Source organism: Manacus candei, unplaced genomic scaffold, assembly GCF_025592945.1.
Source record: "Manacus candei isolate 608988 ecotype Guabito, Panama unplaced genomic scaffold, ASM2559294v1 h1tg000036l, whole genome shotgun sequence".
NCBI classification, from domain to species: domain Eukaryota; kingdom Metazoa; phylum Chordata; class Aves; order Passeriformes; family Pipridae; genus Manacus; species Manacus candei.
Genome location: NW_026138084.1, coordinates 2,923,335 through 2,940,273, shown reverse-complemented (window position 1 = coordinate 2,940,273; position 16,939 = coordinate 2,923,335). Strand labels below are relative to the sequence as shown.

At 45.8% G+C, this 16,939-nt stretch overlaps 1 protein-coding gene across 1 annotated transcript in view; it reads right to left on the bottom strand.

The window, feature by feature from the left end:
* The window catches only part of LOC127473544 (uncharacterized), a 460,553-nt gene that overhangs the window by 408,187 nt on the left and 35,427 nt on the right, over positions 1–16,939 (bottom strand). The gene's annotated exons all lie outside the window — the stretch shown is intronic.

Genomic DNA, 16,939 nt, shown 5'->3' with positions numbered 1-16,939 from the left:
ACAGAATTTGGACCGAACCTAAAAGCAGCATTGGATTATTTTCTGTTGCCAGTTTTGATGGAGGGAACTCTGTTTGGCTGGAGAGGGATTACACAGGGATCAGCCCAGCACTGTTGTCCACCGAGTGAAACACCCTGTTCAGTATCAGATTTACTGATCAGCACTTTGATTTTTAGAGATTAGTTCCTCAACACCTGCGCTCCCAGTAGTCACCCTAAAAGTAATAAATATTGTTGAAGAGCAGCTTAGATTTGGCTCCTGTCACAGCTGCCTCTAAATGGACCCTTAAAATACCTGGGATATCCATCTGTGAGCCAACAGTGACATGAACTGGCAGAGAAGGTAGAAAGCTTTGTGTACAGCTGTGCTACATCTGGATCCAGAAACAGGCTCTGAATTTTACAGGACTCCAGTGCTGCTCCAAAAACCAAAGGGAAGGGGATAGAGGGGAATCAGGGAGTGTGTGATTCCTGGCTGTCTGTGCAGGGCCAGGAGTCAGACTCGATGATCCTTGTGGGTCCCTTCCAGCTCGAGATATTCATGATTCTATGAATAACCTGTGGGAGAATTATTCTGGGTTCAAAGTGAAATCCTGTCCTGAGATTAAGGGAAGGATTTCCATTGACTCAGCTGAAACCAGGTTTAAACATGTCTGTCCCTGTCAAAGGACAGCTTTCCAGAGCTGCTCCTCGGCAATTCACCCATTTAAACTATCTCCACAATACTTTTCCATATTCCACTGCACATTTTGGTGACAGCTGAAACCTTTTAACAGCATCCTAACAAGAACATTTCCTGAATTTCATCCTTCAGATCCTCATATATTCTAGTTCTCTCCACTCCTTAGTTATTCTCATGCCTAATGCTCCAACTGTTTCACCTTTAGGTTTTCTGCACTAGTCTGCACTGTCTTTTTTGCTCTAACCTGAGAAAAATTAGCTGTGTCCTGTGTGTCGGTGCACTGGTTTGTGGAGCTCTGCATCACCCCAGTCCTCACAGCACGTCTGATAAGGCAATTGGGGCACTGTCTGCCAGCTGATGAGGAAACCATCACCATGGTGTTACATCAGGCTCTAAAAACAGCCTCAGTCTTACTGTTTTCTAAAATAAATACCAAGGGAAGCCTTTGGCTGCTTGTTTTGGCAGGACACACTTGAGTGTTACGTAGCAGGACCCGGCGACATCACTCACAGCTTAGTCATGTACAAATTTACTTTTGTAGGAGTTGGGAAGTTCAAACTACACCTCTTGCTTTTCCTTCCTTATCCCCTCTTCGTTTTAGGGAGCTCCTGCAGGAGAAGCCACTTCCAGGTGTGGGTCAGGTTTCACGTGTGACAGTGTTTTGGGATGCTAGGATGGATTTTCCACTGCTTGCTCCTTTTGATTTACACATAGTTGCTGGAGTGTATTAAAGGGTGTGTAATGTACAAGCTGATGTATTCAGGGAGTAGCAAACTCCCTCACAGAACTGGGACTTGAATGATTTGATCCTTCTCCCTGGTTTTATGCTGTGCTGGGTTTAACTAATCAGCTTGAAATCATCTATATGGGAGAGTTTTAATGTCAAAGGAATATTTTTTCAGTAACATTCTCCTATTTCAGAAAGGACCTTTTCAGTCTCCAAAAATACAGTCCTTAGTAGCATTATATGGCTTGTAATGGCTTTATTTTGCAGATTGCATTAATATAACAGGCTGAAATAGAACTGTGTCTGATTTTCCAATGCCTCTTCACTGGAGTGGTTTTAAGTGTCTGAAACGAACTAGTCTAAAAATCCAATTCCACCAAAACCATCTCTGCAGGAAGAACAAATTTGATTTCTCATATTGCAACAACACATACACGGACATCTGATGCCTCCAGTAGTTCCTGTCAGGATTCATCTTTACAGAACTATGACATTAAATACACAACTTCAGCTTGAGGGCTGAAGGCCACATCACACATTGATGTCTCTGGAATTGAGGGCCTTCAGTTCTTTTGGGAGTCTCAGCTGAAAGCACCAATACTCAGCTGAACTTGTCACACTGGTCTCTTCTGACGAGTGGGTGAGACTTGCCTTTTGAGAGTCTCTTTTATTGTTTTTTTTTTCCCTTGCATATATCATATTTTATAATTTGCTTGGTAAAGCAAAAGGATGAGCCACCTGGATGCACCTATTACTGAGGAGAGAGCAGCAAGAGCTTTCTGGCATAAAGATGTCACAGAATCATAGAATAATTCAGGTTAGAAAAGACCTTAAAGTCATCAAGTCCAACCACTAACCCAGTACTGCCAGTATCCAACATCCCATCTCTCCCTGCCCTCTGGCAGTGGGAAGCCATTCCCTGTGTCCTGTCCCTCCATGCCTTGTCCCCAGTCCCTCTCCAGCTCTCCTGGAGCCCCTTTAGGCACTGGAAGGGGCTCTCAGGTCTCCCTGGAGCCTTCCCTTCTCCAGGTGAACCCCCCCAGCTCTCCCAGCCTGTCTCAGAGCAGAGGGGCTCCAGCCCTCGAAACATCTTTGTGTTCTCCTCTGGACTCGTTCCAGCAGCTCCATGTCCTTGTGCTGTTGGAGATCCCTGAGCTGGACACAGGGAAGTCTCGTGCAGGTGGGCTCTCCCCTGAGCGGGGCAGAGGGGCAGGATCCCCCCAGCACTCGTTGCCCACGCTGTGGATCAGCCCAGGGCACGGGGGGTCTTTGGGCTGTCCCTGCACGTGGCCAGGGCACGTCCATCATCATCCTTCTCATCAACCCACAGCCCCAAGTGCTCCCCCCCAGGGTGCCCTCCATCCACTCCATCCATTCTCCCCCAGCCTGTGCCATGGCATGTCAAATGACCCCCGTCCTGGATCTGGCAATCAAGGAATCCGATCAGGACATGGTGATTCTCCGTGGGTGTTGCTGACACCTCTTGGTCTGTACAACAGCCAAAGAATGACTTTGTGCATCTGTTCTCACAGGCTGGACACAGCATAAAGCAAAATGGATGGTTAAGAATGCAAATCCCCCACCCAACCTGGGACACCCCAGCAGAGAAGACCCTTTCCAGGTAGGGTGAAACTGCTGGATGTACCTCTGGGGGCAGCTCTTCCCCAGGAGCTCTGACCTTCCACACAGCACAAACTAGAGAATAAATCTGGAAAATAGAGAATAACAGCAATTTTTGGCTGCCACAATCCTTGCTCTCAACACAAGGGAGGGAATTTTTAATGCACCAAGTTCACCTACTGTGGCCATGGCACAAGCACGAAGAGTCCCCTCTGGAAGCACAAGGATGGGAAAAGCCCAACAGGTCTCAGGTTTCACACCACCAGGGAGATTTCAGAGCACACCTCTCTGCATGGAAAGGCAGAGAACACAAACAATTCTCCAGGGATGTGGATCTGCACTGAAGCTGTATTCTATTTTTGGAGCAACGCTGGAATGTTTCCAAGACCACCATGACACAATCACTGCACCATGGGTGGTAAACATGTCTCTACTGCTGCTGCAAACCTTCCTGCACTGTTTGCTGTGCATTCTTTAACCAGTTTCTTTATTAGAAGGACCCTTGCCGTGTTGTCACCTCATCCTTGGACCCCTCATGGAAAAAGGCAAACACACTGTCCCTTGCTGAGCAGATGCCATTTACTGGGTGGAGCCCACAGGTAAGTCAGGGTGAGAAATAACCTGATGAGACAAGGTTGCTCAACCACAGCCTAATTCCTTTCTGGTTTGGGCTTTATCACTTAAATCAAGCTGCTTCCAATTACAAGGAAACTATGAGGAAATAAATGCATTTACAGGTAAGAGAATGAGTAGGAGAAAGATGGGGATCAAGGATCAGCACCCCTGGGTAAAGGGAAGAACTAATTAACTGTTCTAAAAAATGAACTGATACTGCAGTAGCTCTGCAGGATTTCCTTATCCCAATACACTGAAAGCATGTGGAGACATTAACCCCCAAACTCAGGTACTTTGGCCCAAGACACACTTAGGACTCTATTAAGGTCTCTGATTTTAACAACAAACGCTCTGGCTCTGAGAATGTTCAGAGAAATGTAAATCCAGAAAATAAGAAATTAAAAGCTCTCTCCACTTCTTGTTTTCTGAGCATAGTTACAGAAACCCAGCAGCACTGAGAGCTAATACTGTCACAGTAATAGGGCAAAAATAGGTAAATCAACCCTAAAACCTGCATATTACTCCAAATGTGCCAGAAACCAGCTACTCATTTTCATCCAGGACCTAAGTTCTGTTTCTCTCTCTCACAACAGGGGCTTTAGAAATACATCTGGTACAATGGGAGGATCATAGCTGGGGTGGGTAGCACAAATTATTTAAATCTTTTTAAGCATGCCCCTTATAAAATGTGAGGTATATTAAAGCTTTTAAGGCATTTTGTAACTCTAGAATCAAATTTATTGGAGTTTTTCTTACTTAACTGCACCTTGTTTTTTACATGAATGCAGCTGGTGAAGACTAAAATCTAGATTTTTGTGCAGCAATTTGAACTTACACTCAGAAACCAGCTCTAGAACTAGCAGAGTCTGTACATGAGAATTCCCCACCCCCAGTGCAGTGTTGTACCAAAGCTCTTTAACAAAAGTTAATGCTCAATAAGTTTTAGTTAACATTAGAATAATTAACACAAATTCCAGTTAACTCTATATAACTACAGTACAAACCAAACATGGTCTTGACTTTATTTCAATTATGTGGGCACTGCCTTCCTGTAAAATTCACACCCTTACTTTGGATAAAGTAAAGGCCATTCACCATCAGTTGCACAAAATGCTGTATTTTATTAACTTAATCAAACTTGTACAGTTAAATTCATACAGGATGTTCAATATAAGCATGGTAACATGTTTATAATCTAGGATTCTGATTTGCCAAAGTTTAAATAGTGGCTGGTGGAGGTACAACATATTCCTGCTACAAGGTGCTCAGCAGTTAAAGTCTCTGTATCCCACAGTTCCCTGAACTATTGCTGTAGTGCAAAAACATAGGGACTCATTGTTAATAACTCCATGAGAGACAAACCATCATTTTTAACTGAAAACTTCCCTTCTGCAAGACTGCAAATAATCCACCACTGAGAACTTGTTTTCCTAGGAGTGCCTATGCCTGCTGAGAAAGCACCAGCTTTCAAGTGAGCTGGGATCTCGTTCTTTTGGGGAAGGAAAACTGGAGGCTTTTCCACCTGAAATGCACCAAGCCAAAGGAAGGGGTGGTTCAGCTCCCTTGTGAGCACACAGGAGCAGCATCTCAATGTTCACAAGTCCATACCACCTCCATCCTACTCACAGGGGGACTCCAGCTTCCTCTGGAAGGAGCTGGCTTCCCAACACAGCCTCTTACTTACCACAATCCAAGGATATCCCAGCCCAATGTTCCCAAAATGCAGTATTCCACCATGCTGCATTCCAGCTATCAGTCCTACACTTCAGTTTGGGACCAAAGTTGCCAACACACAGGTCTCATTAAGCCTCAACATGCTTGGAAACACCTTGTCCTTTGTCTCCACGTGCCAGAGCTGCAGAGGTTTGTAGGCTGGAGCCAAACTGGTCCCGGTGTTATAATAAAGCCCTAAGAAAGGCAGCAGGTTGTATAGTTACCTCCTTGTGAGCAAAATCCCTGCCCTAAAACTATGCAACCTACTACCTCTTCCTAGGAGCCCAATGCTTCCTTTTTGCAGTTCTTCTCACTCAGCAGCTGCTCTGTGAAGTGCTTTAGCTCACCAGCTGCTTTGGGTCTTCTGCCTCTTAGGCCTGGGCACATATTTCAAGTTTACACTGTCAGCACTTACCAAGCAGTGGTTGACCGGTTTTACCACTCGTGAACGGCTCCATTTTCACTCTGACTAACCTAAACTTGCCATCCCAAAGAGCATTTCCATGGTTTTTTTGTTGCTATAGCAAGGGGCTCACTGGGCACACCAGTGCAGCAGCAGAGACTGGGTACATGTAGGAGTGCAGGAGGAAAAGAATGCAGTAAGCTTGAGAAGTCTTTTTATAAGACAACAACCACCTTGGAGAAAAGTTCTGGCTCTTGGATGCTCAAACTCCACAGGTTTACACTGCCCCAAAAAGGTGAGAGGTCACTTTTGGCCAGAATTGGCCAACACTTCGATTTTGTATTAAATTGAGTTGGAGAAAAACAAGTAGACTTATAAGTTTTCCCTCCAACTTTTACCAAGCAGTTGGGAGTCACGAATTTTAATGCATTATAGAAATTGGGGTGTCAGAACAGTTTAAGTCATAATGTACAAGTTTGAGCTGCCTGTATTTTACATTCAAACCCCAACTGGCTTGGAATCATTTCCCCTCTATGGAGTGTTCCACTCTCTGTGTAGGAACAGGGGTATTTTCCATCTCCTGCCAGCACTGTGCCACTCACCTTGGAAGAAAAGTCATGTTAGTCAAATATATCATTTGGGGGTTGCACCATTCACAATGACTGTCAATTCTGCACATTCTGGCACTGATTTATCAGCTCCTTTACAAGCCTGAATTTATCTGGTTTTACTCCATGAGTATTTTCACAGCATCACTGACTGCAAAAGGGTCGCAGTTTGTTTTACTCCTCAGGGAAGGCAATAGATTGTATAGTTATCTCCTGAACAGGGTAAAATAACTACCCTACAACTATACAATCTACTACCTCACTCTGACAGAGAAGCACAGCCTTCAGCAAAGAGCTCAGCCAGCCAACCACAGGTCCACTCTAGGGGATGGCTGATACTTCACTTAGCAACATGAAACACCACAACAACTGCAACATCAGGAATTTCTATTTGATAACCCCACCACACTTACATAGGAATCAGTCTATTCTTCATTTTTTCACTCATTAGAGGAGAAAAATTAATGCAGAATGCTAACCCAGCTTTTCCAAGAACCAGAAGAATCTAAACACAACTCCCCACAGCTATTACAGAAGTATTTTCTCCCATCATAAGCATTACAAGTACAGTATTTCAGTAGAATCTGACACTAAGCTTAAAATTGAGAAGTTTCCATTGCTGATTTTCTGCTGCTTTAGGAAAGACAGTAGATTGTATAGTTATCTCCCAGTTGTGGGTATGACCCTAAAACTATACAACCTACTACCTCATCCCACAGTGCAGGCATCTTCAGAGCTGCTGTAGAAGGACTGTTGTTCCAGGAAACACAAGCTGACTACCTGCAGACAGCATTTATAACCCTGATCACAGAAAAAGCATTGCCCTCACTCCCCCCACTCATGCAAGAAAGTTATTTTAAAGGCAAGGTTCCTTAAATTCAGAATTTTACCAATTGCTTGTGTTGAAATATATTTCATCTTTAGCCAGCTGGCAAGTTGTAGCAGTCATAGCAACTACAGTCATTAAACCTGTTAAATTACTGGTTGTGTTCCACAGATGTAAATTCTCACCTGAAATCAGAAGAAAAGTCTGTCAGAATCACTGTAGGCAGACACACATTCCTTCCTCTTCAGAACTTAAAAATAATAAAATATAGGACCATAGCTATGCTGATTTACATGGATCACGAGGAGGCCCTAATATTTATAATTTTGATTAAATTATGTTACATAGAATGATGTTTTCACCCATCCTAACAGTTAATAGCTCAAGAACAAGTACTGTTAAGAGTACTATCTTGTGCTTTTTCTGTTAGTCTTAAATTAAATCAAGTCATGTGCACAGGGATTATTAGAAACAGAATTCATTAAGATTATGGCCTTTCTCCTGATGTTTAATTGTTAAACTGCCTTACCAAAAGGCCACTTAAAATACATGTTGTTTTCCCCATCAGAAAGAAGTGGGTTTCTCTAACTGCTCCTGATGTAACCTTAAAGCCAATTTTTACATTAAAACAGCTCACCATCATCTTGAATTAAAAACTTTTAGAGCACTGAAATGAAAATACTTGCCAGACAGATGTGTGACTTACAACCCCCTCCTCAGCAGGGACAGCTTGAAAACAGGGCTGGGAGGGAAAACTGTTTTGTCCAGGTAATTCATAAGATAATTGAAAATGTTTGGAGAAAAGCAGTTTTTATAAACATATGTTTTACTAGTACTTCATCCCAATATGCACTGATGTTTTCAGACTGCTCTTCAAACAAAGCCTTGACAGAAGAGGAGCACCCTCGTGCACGCTCCTGTCCTTGCCAGAACACCCAGCACGTGATCCTGTGCATTAATATCCAAAGGGATGACGTTATTCCTTGAGCTGAGAGAAAATCAAATCACTTTTCAACCCCCTCCATGCTTCACTCCAGAATCCTTTACACAAGTATTGATGACAAAATTCATTCTCTCTTAAAATCTTGCTTTAACTGGTATAAATCCCGTTATTTGCTTTTGTTAACTTACACATCTACCAGAAAATATCCTTCAGCATGGACACTTGGTCCTGGTGCCCAAACCAGGAATGAAGTACAACAGCAGCTCTGGGCCAGAGTCAAACCCCTATGGAGCACTGGCCCCCATCACATCCTTCTGAATCAGCAGGGAAGGTGACAGTGCTTTCACTTCCCTGTTCCTGCATCCAAACCTTCACCAGCTGAGCAAAATCCCTGGAAAGCCCCAGTCCCTGCCATGAGGCCTGGCCAGGGAGCTGAGCTGCAGAGCACCAACTCAGCATCTTCCCTTGGTCACCTGGGGATTCCACGAGGTGAAGTCCCACCTGTAGTTCCAGAAGGAGCTTTAAGATGAAGCTCGTGGTTCTGTGATTTACTGAAAATGTTTGAAGCATTTTGAAAAATGCAATAGGTGTTGCCACACCTGTTTTAATTTCACCAAGTATGTAAGGCACTGCTTCAGGATTTCTTTTTAAAATGAAGCCTGAAGGACACAAGGATTGTAATAAACCTAAAAATTGATCTGCTGCATTTCATCACCTTTAGACAAAATTTAATTGCAGATCTAACCAACCTGAGATGTATCAAACAGCTTTTATTTCCACCAACAGCAGGACTTCCCTATCAAATTTTATTCTTGGAAATTCTAAATCATTTTCTACTGTCACCACTAGATTTTCCTGTTCAGTACCTGCAGCACCTCAATCCACAGGAATCTGCCTCCTTCCACCTTTCTGAAACAAGAGCCTTTCATCTAATAAAGGTCTGAATGGGCTGTTACTTAAGGTTAAAAATGTCCTTGAAAAATTACTATTACTCAGCTTCCAATTGCTATCCTGTTAGTCTGCCTTGGGATCACAAAGTGCATGGAGGGCACAAGCCCAAGGCAGACTAACATGACAGCAATTGGAAGGTGAGCAATAATATGAGGGGTGTATAATTAAAGGAATTCAAATTCTAGTCAAAAATCTTATTTTTGGAAGGAGTTCACATTACCTTCTGCTTTTACTTCTCTTTACTGTGCATTCCTGCAAAGTCCAGCTAATTAGCATTCTACTTTATATTAACCCTGCAGCTTTGGGAGTTTTTAACTTGTGGATTATTTGTAATACTCTTTCCAAGCTGCACCACCTGAGTTGCCACATCCTTTTACAGATGAGACCTGCCAGGTCTCCTTGGGGGCCTGCTGTGTGCAAGCACCAAGGGTTTCTGGCAAAGGCAGAAGCAGGGAATCCTGATAAATGCTCCTGCTGGCACAGCCTCTCCTGATGTGGGATGTTCTCATCCTGGGGTTGCCAAGCTCCCTGTGCTGCTGCTGTCACAGCCAGTGCAGCACAGCAGTTCAGGGTCACTCCTCCAGCAAAATCACTCAGCTGTGATGAGAGGTAAGCCTCTAAAAAAATACCTGGCTCATTTGCCTTCCTTGTTAAAAGCTGAGTTCCTTAGTGCTGTTTCTCCTGTCGCCACGTGTTTAAAATCCCAATGCAAAGAAAGGGGATAAAATGGCTCTGGAATTGTGAAGCTGCACAGCCTCACACAGCCCCAGCTGCCAAACACCCCCCCAGGGCTGAGCCTGCACAGCTCCCACCACATGATGGAGCTCCAGGATTTATGGGAACAGCACTGACACCAAGTCCTCACAGTTCTACCCCTGGATTTCAGAGCACTCCCTGCATTGAAGCCACACTTCCTGAATCCCAGGAACTTCCTGCCACCTTCTCCAGCCGTGCCAAGCATCCAAATGACTTCATGCAGACTCATAACTCAAATTTGCTCATTCCTTGGGTTTTGTGTTTGACTGGTGTGGGCTGCAGGCAGAGAGGGAGTCACATGACTGATATAAACTTAATAATCCCTGATATTGCTTCCCCTCACTCCACTCAGCTACCCTTGCAGTGTTACCACGTGGTACAGACACATCTCATCACCTCTCCCCTAAACAGGCTCAGAGAAATCAGACAGTGACTGACACTACAGTTTTAGCATGAACCAAAAATTTTTCCTCTTCTATATTCAGTTTTGGGTTGTACCTTCCTCTGCCTTAATTACGTGCTTATCTTTCCAGAGCCTTGCTCCCAATGTGTGTCCAGAAGTGAAGCAGTAGACTCTGAACAGGCTCTGAAGTAAGTCTGTCCTGGTTTTCTTGAGCTACCTGGAAGTTTAAAACCTCCTAAATGATCCTAAACTGCACAAGAAGAAAAAAAAAAAAAAGTCTCAAGAATTTGCATGGTTTTGTTTAATAGCACACAGTGGAACATCAGCACTCCTAAGCTATTGTCCAACCTGTGAAAGAGGAAAAAAATAACTCAAATGCATTATTATTTTATTCATTACTCTGCTGAGGGAACAAAAGGTGTATTTGCACACAGAACAGAAGTCATGTCTCCTCTCAGTGTGATCATCTCCCCTCAGTGTGATCCTGCAAGACAAATGCTTTATTCTCCCAGTTATTTTGTCCACTTTGCAGCACAGAAGAAAAACCACCTAAAGCTGAAAGTGAATTTTTAGAAGGAAGAGTTCCTACACAAACTGGGCTTCAGTGACACCTACAAGATGCAGTGTGGAGACAGAGATACATCCTCCTGGGAAAGGATCACTTGGTAATTGTAAATTTGTGAGCAGTTTATTACATGAAAAGACTATTTTACTCTAGTAAAGCTCAAATTGAGTTTCAGAAGTTCAGCAGATAAAAACTGAGCAGAAAAGTCAAAGTTTCAAGTTAAAAACCTGTGGGAAACGAAACAGATTAGAGGGTTTGGGGTTTATTAGTTGGTTTGGTTTTGTTTGTTTGTTTTTACTTTGTGCTGAGCAAATTCACCTGCACTGAAAACAGGCCAAGAAAGAAGAACTCCCAGCCCATGCCCAGGCACTCCTGCTTATGCCCCAAAAATTAAAAATTTAATAGCTCTTTTTGGACCTGCCAGTCCACTGAGGAGCAATACACTGTAAATCACCCCAGAATACTGGTCTGAACTGGGAAATTGTGCAGAGGGGAAAAGGAGGACAAGCAGTTTCAGCACACACAGCTCTTGGGCAGCACTAAAGTCCACACACCCAGACAGGGATATGTGTCCACAGTGGTGGGTTGGGGAATTTTGTCCCATAACAGCGAGATTAATAGCACTGATTGCCACCAATAATGTATTTATGCAGTGTCTCAATTAGATTTTAGAAAAAAAAGAATTGTATTTCCATGTCCCACTTACATTTAATTGCTTTAACAGAGAGCGTTCTGGCTTTAAGTAATTATCACGTGAAATATTACTGTTTTGCCCCATTTTTAATTAGTATGTTTGATTTTCACTTATTTTTCTAACCATGTAGTTACAGGTGGAATGTAAATATCCAGAAACCATGGCCTGAAAGAAATGACAAGTCACTACTGCCCATCTCCTGTATAAAAGTAAAGTATGTGAGCACAATTAATGATTTCTAATATGAACAGAGAACCAAGGTAACACAAATCTTGGCATCTTTCCCTACACACCTTTGATTTTACTACACTGAAACGGTCAGATTTTCACAAACCCTTTTTTTGAGTACACCTCTGTGAGTTCAGGGACAGAATAAACAGAGCTATTTGTAAATAAAGAAATAAATTTAGGTACACTTCAGCTTCAAACATTACAGAGGCCTCAGTGCCCTTCTCAAAGGAAACCATCACTTTGGTTATCTGGTTCTGCTCCAGATAGAGAAATGTGTATTTATATATAATACACAAATGTGTATTTATTCCCTAGATTTGTGTCTCTTAGGACATGCTAAGAAAGCTTTTTCTGCATAAAGTTTACATGTTATTACAGTAATTACCCAAACTCAGAGAACAATGAAGTTAGTGCACAAAAATATTTCAAGACTGCTGTGTTATGTTATTAATTGGCAACATAATTAAACATCTATTGCCCTTTATAAGTCCTGGGGGCCTTTCACTATTTTGCAAATGAACTGATGTTTTCCACTACTACTAACAGAGGAAAATACAGAAGACATTCATCAAAAGGAAAGTGAAACAAGGATACAGGTCACTGGAGGAGAAAAACACAGCAAGTGATCTGATGTTTTATCTAAGCTTCCTTTGGCCAAGTCTCCAGTCTTAGTGTGTAAAATAACTTCCCAGTGTGACCTGTGTGCAATGAGGGGGCATTTAAGGTATGCAGAGCACAACCTCGGAGAAGAACTCAGTGAAAAAAATTACAACCAGCAACTTTATAAAATAAATTTATAAAAATTCTTCACGAAGCTAATTATTATAGGGAAAAAATCCTCCTAATTAACCTGTTATTGCATGTTGACTGCAGCAAGTTTGAACTACCACTGCAAATACCTCCTTGGTTAAGTTTAAACTATTTAACACCTGGGTGTTGCTGTGAACAGAACAGGTCAAATTTGACAAGAGAAGCCACACCAGCAAATATGTGTTTTGGTGAGGCCCTGGCAGCTGGAGATGCTTGAAGAAAAGGAAAAAGATGCCCCATTTCTTAAATATTATTTAAGTTATTGCTTTTGAAGGGACACATGGATTTTCTCAAAAATTCTGCCATGGATTAAGTTTGCCCCACTCTTACCACTGAGCATCATCCCAACAGGGTTCCTGTGTGCATTTTTAATGGCAGTAATTTTTCCCTGCCAGTTAAGACTTGCACTTGAGTCACAAAACTGAAGTGCAGAGCAGTACAGATAAAGAAAGCACTGGCAAGGTGGGAAAGGCAGATCTGTAAATGAGGATTATCACAACCCTGATCATCAGGTTGAGTTTTTAGTCCTACAAGAAACAAGTCACAGAATTATCAGGGTTGGAAGGGCCCTCTGGAGACCATCCAGTCCAACCTGCTGCCAAGGCAGGGTCACCTGGAGCAGGTGCCACAGGAAGGGGTAAAGGTGGGTTTGGAATGACTTCAGAGAGGAGTCTGGAGATGTCTCCATGCCCTCCATGGGCAGCTGTTCCAGGGCTTCCATCTAAGACTGGTTGGGCTGTGCCACAATAAAGTCACCACGAGCACAGCCCTGAGTGCCAGCGGGTGAAGCTGCCCATGGCAAGGGGAAGAGCCACGCTGAGAGGCCAAGGAGAGCCTTGGGCAGAAGCTGCAGGGACACAGACAGCCCTGAGCACACCCATTAACGGGGCTGCTGCCCTCGGCTCCCCGGGGAGCCGCCGGCCCGGCCCAGCCCAGCCCTGCCCGTGTCCCCGCGGGCCCAGCCCGGCAGGGCCGCAGTGTCCCAGTCCCACTCCCGACCCACCGCCGGCACCGGGAACAGCGCGGGAGCGCGGTGGGACCGCGCGGCCCCCGGCAGGGGAATGGTGCCCGTGACGGCCCTTCCAGCCGCGCTCCGCGGCCCCAGGCCCCGCAGCGCTCCCCTCGGGGATGCTCCTCACCTGCTGCCCACCCGGCCCGGGCTCACCCCGCTCTGCGCCCGGGCAGGGCCGGGCCGGGCCGGGCCCCCCGCCCGGTACCGGGGGGGCTCCCCCGGCCAAGGTCCCGCCGGCCCGGCAGTGACGTACCTGGCGCTGGCGGCTCCCGGGGGCGGCACTTCCGGACCTTCCCGCGAGCCTGGTGGGGAGCGGGGGGAGAACGGGGGGCAGGCGCCGGTGAGGGGAACAAGGACAATGAACCGGGCCCGCGGCGGAGGCTGCGGCGGAGGGGCCGGGCCGAGGCCTCGCGCCCGCCCGTGCGGGCCCCCGGGCGCGGTCTCCCCGCCCTCTGCGCTCCCCCCGGCGCGCCCCGGCCCCGCCGCTCCCCCCGGACCCCGCGACCGTCCCCGCAGCGCCGCGGCCCCGCCGCCGGGACCCGCGGGACCCGGATGGAGTCGCGGCCGCTCCGCCGCCGCTCCCGCGGCACCACGGGAAGGGCACCGCGCCCCGCCCGCCGCGCGCCCGTCCATCACCCGCCGCCTCCGGCGCCCATTGGCTGAGTCACGCTGAGGTCCCGCCCCCGCGCGGCTCTCTCGCTTCTGGTTGGCCAGCGGCGAGCGGGGCTCCGCCCCCTCCGCCATTTATTTCGGGCGCGTTCGGTGGCGGTTCCGTAATGGCGCCCCCGGCGGCCGCCGCGCCCGCCCCGCCCGGGCCGCGCCCGCCCCTTCCCGCCCCCCTCAGCGCGGGCCGTGAGGGCCCGGCCGGGCTGTGCCCCGCGGGGTGTGTGCCACTGGCACCGCTGCCCGGCCGGGGGGGCTTTGGGGACCCCGTGGCCTATCGCACAGCACCCTGAAGGCATCAAGGGTGGAGGAGACCTTTAAGATCACTTAGTCCGACCTTTAAGATCACCCAGTGTGACCGTCACCCCGCACTGCCGCTGTGACTCCTGGACCCCTAACCCGCATCCCCCCGCGCCAGATCCAGTGACTCCACCACCTCCCTGGGCAGCCCTTCCAGTGCCTGACACCCAAACACTGAACATTTTTTCTGTATCCAATCTGAATCTCCCCTGGCTCAGCTTAAGGCCATTTCGCCTCGTCCTCTCGCTGCGGGCGCGGCAGAGGAGACCGGTCCCAGCGCCTGCCCCCTCCTGTCAGCTGGAGAGCGATGGGGTCCCTGCGAGCCTCCTGCGGACTGAACCAGCCCAGCTCCCTTCGCTGCAACCCCCGTGAGCTGCTGAAGGAATGAGTTTGTTCTGCTCCTCGATGGGGGGGAAGTGTCTTTTCCATCCAGCACCCTTGTTAGTGATTCCACTTTCCAAGTCACTGACTTTGCTGCTTGGCACTGGAAATTGCCAAAAAAAAAAAAGCTCCAGTTTTTTGCTGAGGCTCTGTCTTGAATTAATGTGTTTTTGACAAAGTTTGTCAGTATTTTTCTCTCTGCCTCTGCATTTGGGGGCTATCCTCTTTTCCTTCAGCAATCTGACCTGGAAGTGTTATGTTAGTGCCTTGTTACTTGATCAAAATACCTTTTCTGGTTATATTTCTGATTGGTTTTTTTAAGGTTTTGGGAGGGTCTGTAAGGAGTATCAGAGCCTTTCAGAGGAGGAGGAGTGGTCCTTCAGCTGGTTAGTGTGTCTGCAATATCACAGTCTTCAGGAGTAACAGGAAGCTCGAGGACAGAAATGTGTTTAAAATCAAACTTCAAACACAGCATTTGTTTTCTGTGTCTCTTAATTTCATAAGATTTTTGGGAACTTGTGAATAAAATAAAATATCTAAATAAATAAATAAAAATGTGTGAATGTACAGATTAGTCTTGTCAGACTTTTCTGTTTTCTTTTGAGAAATGTTTGAAATAAAGATTCGTCAGTTCATAATGATTTTGTAAAAGTTTATAGAGTTGGAATGACGAGGTTCTTGTGTGTCTGGTGTCCTGTCTTACTTCAAAATAGTAATTTTTCTCACAAATTCAAGAAGGGAACTTGTGCCTTAGTGCTCATGAGAGCAACGAGCAAATCAAACAATGACCCAGCTACTGACTGGATAAGGCAGACGCTTTGCACGTTGAACGAACTAAATCATGGTGCCTCAACAGCTACAATGCAGTTTTTATCCTTGTGCAGGTGAAGCTCTATGAAATAACTCGGTCCGGGTGCTAAATTACGTGTTAATCTTTCCTGTCAGGTGTAATTTGACTCGTTTTCTGACGAATGCAGATGCTACAGGGTGAGAAACTTCTGCCGGGTGTGTGCCAGGTACAGGCGAGAAGCGCTCGGTGGCTCCTGCACTTCCACAGTGGGTCACGAGGTGGGGTTTGAAGACCCCAGAAAAGACGCCTGAGCGAGTAAAACATTCAGCACTGAAGTACCACCTAACTGCTGCAGTCTGCTCAGGCACTGCCAGTAGCAAGAATCGCCTGGAAGCAGCAGTTATGAAAGGTTATTTTCCAGAAGTCCTGCTCACAAAGGTTGCAAGAGAGGCAGCAGTAAATCCAAGGGCTCGTGTTTGGTGGTGTGCAGGCTCTGCTGCCTGCAGGGAGCGTTGCTGGAGGGCTGCCTTGGCCAGAGTGCTGCAGTAAGGAAGTCAATCCCAGCCATCAGATAAATGAGGAGGGGTACAAAATATTCAGTATGATGTAGAAAAAAAATACGTCATTTTGATTTAGTTGATATTTAGGTTAATAAGATTTGAAGTATGGTGAAATATGGCACAAGTATCTCTGCAGACAGACCATTCAAATGTATTTTGTAATTTGAAGACTCATGAGTATCCCCTGCCCATGCTTTGCCTCTTGAGTGTAGAGAGTTTACCCTAAACCAGCGGGGATTGCAATATTTAGTCTGAAATACAGAATTGAGAGAACAGAGAGATCTTACAGTTTCTGCTAACAGGTAAAAAGTGAGGGTTTGGTTGGGATTTTTTTCATATTCAAAGGCATGTCCTGAAGGCATTATGACAATCCAGTCCTGAACATTTTACTCCACGAGGTCAATAAATTTACTTGCATGCTAGAAATGGAGCAGAGATGTCTTCAGTTCCCACTGGGTTTTTTTCCCTGCATAAAGACTTGAGGACATTTTGAAATGCTCTGTATCAGCATTTGGTGGCACAGTCTATCCCTAATAAAAGCTCTCCCAGTGGACTTGGCTCTTCCAGAAGTCTGTAAAATGTGGACATTCTCCTGCTGAAACACTTTAGTCTTGACTTCAGCTGCTTTTGAGTGATTAATACTCAGAGATGTCGAACCAATCCAACCACTAATTAGTTACTCTAATT